The 4,950-nt window shown below is 47.1% G+C and overlaps 1 long non-coding RNA gene across 1 annotated transcript; it reads left to right on the forward strand.

The window, feature by feature from the left end:
• Positions 1–62: 62 nt before the first annotated feature.
• LOC113480905 lies at positions 63–4,724 on the forward strand. The gene is made up of 3 exons (XR_003398572.1): positions 63–816; positions 2,824–2,930; positions 4,326–4,724. It is a non-coding gene; the product is annotated as an uncharacterized LOC113480905 (long non-coding RNA).
• Positions 4,725–4,950: the final 226 nt, after the last annotated feature.

The following is a 4,950-nucleotide window of genomic DNA, read 5'->3' on the forward strand; positions in this document are numbered from 1 at the left end:
GGTGGAGCAGGCCGCGGCGGGCCCTGAGGGGAGGCACGGGCGGGGGGGGAGCCGGCAAGTCCTCCTCGGAGCCTGCCCCGCGCTCCCGCCTCCGGCTTCCATCCACGCACGGGAGCTGCTGCGCTGGAAAACCAAGCACCTACCATTGAACTGGGCGAAGGGACAGCTCGGGGCTGAGGCACAGGGCGTGTGGGTGAGAGAGAGCAATAAAAGACACGTAGATGGGAGGAAATGGTGCTGGGTCTGGTCAGCAGAGTGCATTTGCCCTTCTAAATCCAGGCTGGAGTGTGGGCTTGTAATACATAACCTTTGTTACTTAGATGGGTCCGAGAGCTGCCTGTGATGAGACGAGACCCAGCGGTAGGTCAGCTTTGAGCAGGTTGTGACAGCTAAAGAGCCCGGCTAAAGCCGTGGGTTCAAATTACAAAACTGCTCGTTCCGAAAACAGGAGAGAGCAGAGGGGGAAAGAACGAGTAGCAAAACCATTGAGATATTTTCACAGCAGCTTTTCTCATTATTGTTCTTGTCCTCTGCATCTAATCACTCCAAACAAGTCTATTTACAGTCTTTTCTTTAGTTTCCTGTTGGGCCCTTTCCAACCATCATCCACCTTTCCATTCCACTGAACAGGGTGTTGCAGCTACAACACACACGGACTGGCGGGTGCTCCCTGTACCTTGGCACATGCACCATGGGTGACATCAACAGCCTGCGTGGTTCTCACACCTGTCCTGCAGTGCCTCGCACAGCGTGCCCTCCTCTCCTGCCCTGCATGACAGGCTTTCTGACTTGCTGCCTTGGGTGACCATTCACAAGGTCAGCCTTAACAAAGCTCCTTCATTCTCCTCTCCACTTGCACTTTTCCCGGTCACCTTCTCTGTCTTACTCAGGCTCAAAGGCATGGGGTCGGCGCTGCGCCCTCCCAGCCCTTCACACCGCGCACCCGTGCTGGTACAGGCTTGCAGACTCTGGTTCCTTCCCCGCCGGTCCCTTTCCATAGCCAGAATGTGAATCCATCCCCTGTTTGTACAGCTGCCGTACTTGGAGGCCTTAGTCACAGACAAAAAAGTGCTCTGGAAAGTCTTCTTCTTTGCAGCTGTCTGTATCAAAGCTCTGCTTGACAAAACAAGAAATAAATCTACATTTTCTGTCTTGCGGGTCCTGGCTCCTAAGAGACAAGATGCCTGCCTTATCCATGCAGTTTGTCAGTGCCAAAATAATGTGGCCTTTCAGTCAAATGAAACCAGTTTCATCTGGGAATTAAATCAGTCCTCTGTGTCCCATTGCAGCAAGCATATACTTTTCATATTTAGTTATTTTTTTTTTTTCCTGCTAAAATCAAGGAAATTTGAGCAAAACCCCAATACAATAAAAGCATTCAAACATTTGGCTGTAGCTGCGTCATCCTTATCAAGCAAGGGCACAAACAGTGACAGACAAATCAGTGTCTAAAAGATAAGCTGAAGAAGCTCTTGCTAGGTTCTGGTCTTAGTGATACCAGTAAAAATAAATCTAGCCTCTTTCTTCAGTTTTCCCCAGGATGTGCATTTTATCCATCTGAGAAATGCGCTGGATTATGCACATCTCGCAAATGAAGCACTAGATATCTTATCTGCTAGTACAAGCTAAGGAAAATTGGATCAAGAAATAGAAAATACGCTACTGGGAAATGAGTACGTGCTTGCTGATGGGAGCGGGGGGAAGGAAAATTGCTCCTTTCCACTGCAGAGCTGTCTCAGTTGTGTGTCTGTCTTTGTCAAAAGGCTCTGCTAGGCGGCTAGGCCGGCTTTGCAACGGAGAGCCAGTACCTAAAGCAGAAGCCTTAGGGGACCAGCTTCAGATCCCACACCAGTTAAACACTACAGATCTCTGCTCCCTTCAGTGCTGTTACACCCAGATCAATTAGGTATGAGGTTAGAAACTCCTTTTGAAGTCAAGTCCCTGATTTTCTTGTGTAAAGACATTGGGATATTGCTCTACCATTAGGAGCACAGCCTGGGGGAAGGCTGTTACTGAAGTTGTGACATAGCAGCGAGAGGTTAAGGATTTATTTTGGTTTCAAGCTTTCATTAATCCATTTCTTGTTACTGACTGTACCCGCATTGTACTTTGGTTAAATAAATCAAAGGGCATAAGGATCACCAGGGGTGAAGGGCTGAGCAGAGGAGGTGTCCTGGAGATGGTATAGATGTGGCTATGCAAGTAAAGCAGGTGGATGCCAAGGAGAGGATTTAGTGTCTGTCAGTGCTAGAGCTCGCGTTCGTTCGTAAGGTGAGGAGAACAGCCTGCCAAACAGAACCACCGGCGTGCTCAGGCGGGCGTGAGGGAGGACATGGAGCAGCAGTGGGATTAACTGTTAGGGAACACGATGTAGATTCAGGAGTACAATGAAAGGAAATGGAAAAAACTATAGGAGTTTGACAGTTTAAAAGTGACTTAAGGGAAAAAGGAATGGAAGATAATGGCCAAACTCTGTTAATGATAAAAAAATTGTAAAAAGCTTAACAGCAGTAAGAATTTTTATTTTGGCCTGGAAACATTTAGGAAGGAGAAAAAGACAGTTGTCATAGCTTTACTTGTTACATCCTGAAACTAGCTTTTCCAGGTTTCAGGAAAAGGAGGAGCTAGTTTCTCTTTAGCAGTGTATGTTCTGCTTCCCCAGAGTGAGCGTTCCCGAGTTAGTGCCGAGTGACTAACAGTGCCAGGGTTGCCTGTTTTTCAGGATAGTGGTGAATCACCCCAGAGCCAGAGGGACCAACCACAGGGCTGGCGTGACACGTAGCAGTGGATTGAAACTGTCATTAGCTTCATCTTGTGTTTCAGGCTATTACTTGCTTCAGTCAGCTGAGAGCACACACTGGGTTTGACTGAAAGTGCTTCTATTCAGAAAATCCCAGCTGGGGACAGGAGGATGGCCAGTTCGTTTCCAGGTACCACCACATCTCCCTCCAACAGCTTGGCCCTGCTTTCCTCTCTCTATAGTGACCAGACAGGAGAATCTAAAAAATAGCTCTGCCCCTTTTCTCTGAGGCTTCAGTGAAGATTACAGCTACTGCAATTGGAGGTGAGGTTCAAACAATGCCACAGACGCTTTAAGGCGATGTAACTCAGTACTATTCCCCCGATATTCATGATGCCATATCCATGTGCATCACCAAGGCTCTCACATCTGTTTGCTGAATCCAATTCTTATGGCATTTACAAATCTCCTCCAGATGTGAACACTTAATATATAAATATGCATCCATATAAATAAACATCCTTGTTTCAAACATGGAAAGGTAGAAGTGGCATTGTCAAAGCTTCCACATTAAGGCTTGGGGATCAGGAATGATGTATGCAACAGTAGGCAGGGGTATATTTGGATTTGTTTGCTACATCCAAAGGTAATGTACTTTCATTGTTAAAAGCTTTAACTCATGGGGTTAAATAGAGTCCCAAGCAAAGAGAAGAGAAAATGGCAAAGGACACACCAGTACTTTAAAGAGAACAACCCTAAACTCTAGTGGCTACAGACTGACAAGCAAAAGCCTGCGTATCTAGGACAACAAGGAAACTGCATACAAAGCGCCATTCAGGTGGAAATCAAACAAGGCAGGGGAACCACTCTCCACATTTAGGTGGCCTGCATGTCAGCGCTAGTAATAGGATTAATAGCTGGGGGGATTCTTTTGCAGGGCAGAACTTAAGCTGAGGCTGATGCTGACCCACTCCATGTTCAGTCTGTTCACCCCTACGGCTGCCACAGCTCTGGCTGTTGTCAGCTGTGTTGGTGGTTTCTGCAGTGTGCCCAATTCATATCCTAAAGGCCACTGAATGCTCACAGATGGGAATGACAAACTTGGCTGAGTTATGACAAACTTGATTTGTCATTGAATTAGTTATGTGAGGAGGAAAGAAAATAAAAATCCATAGATCTGAAGAGCATTAACATGCCAACAGTCCCCGGTGTCCTGGTAGCTGACTGAGAAGTCCTCTGAAGAAAACCCAGCATTATTGCTTTGGCTTTTGAGTCTCGTACACCGAAGTGATCTGCTGCACTATGCTTTTTGCCGACTTCCCCTCCCTCCCATTCTCACTGCAAGCTGGTGGGCAGTTTTGACCCTGCTGGCAGGAGCTCCCCTCAGTGGCTCTGGTCACCCTGTCCCTCTGTCACATTCCATGTTGCTGGCTGATACCGAGGTCCCTCCAGCACAGGTCCATAAAAAATTTCTCCGCAAAGAATCAGAACTCCAATTTCAGGCTGGATTTTAGCTTGGTTAAAGGCAGACACAGTGAGCAGAGACAGTGTGGAGCGTAGGGAATTTTGTCTTTTCTTCCTTTAGGGTAGGAAAGAAACTCAAACACTTCCTACTAGTACAGCTTGAAGGATGAACATACTGGATACTGAACATAAAAGCTGAGTACAGAGCTGCTGGAAACTCCTTTTGCCTGAGCCCACAGCATCCAAAGCCCAGGAGCTCATCCAAGTGCCAGGCTGTGAGCTGTGAACTAGATTGGCTCATCCTTCAGTGCTGTGTAACTCCCTGCTCTTCTCTCCCCATGGCCTTACTCTGCTGCCCAGATGCTACACTGACACCTAGAAGGGCGTTTTGAGGAGTCATGAGCAAGTCCACACAGGCAAGACACAGACGGAGGTGGCATGGGCTCAGATGGCTCCGATGGCTTGGGCTGGGAACCTCAGCCTCGACTGTAAATGTCAGCACCTTATCCAGGCTGATTTAGTGTTGTCATTTAGTTTCACATCAGGAGGTGATTTAGTTTCACTTCTAATACATAAAGAGAAGAAAAATGGGTTTATAGCTAAATTTTTAACAAAGCATATTTGAGAAAAACCTGAATGAACTGGTTGATACGAGCAGGTAGGCTGAAGAGTCCAAAGACAGAAATGTGGAAGACCCTCAGTTGCAGGTAGAAAGCAATCTACGGTTTGCATCCTAAGTAGGGAAA

The sequence above is a fragment of the Athene cunicularia genome, assembly GCF_003259725.1.
Source record: "Athene cunicularia isolate RWA chromosome 5 unlocalized genomic scaffold, athCun1 chr5_part1, whole genome shotgun sequence".
In the NCBI taxonomy this organism is placed as follows: domain Eukaryota; kingdom Metazoa; phylum Chordata; class Aves; order Strigiformes; family Strigidae; genus Athene; species Athene cunicularia.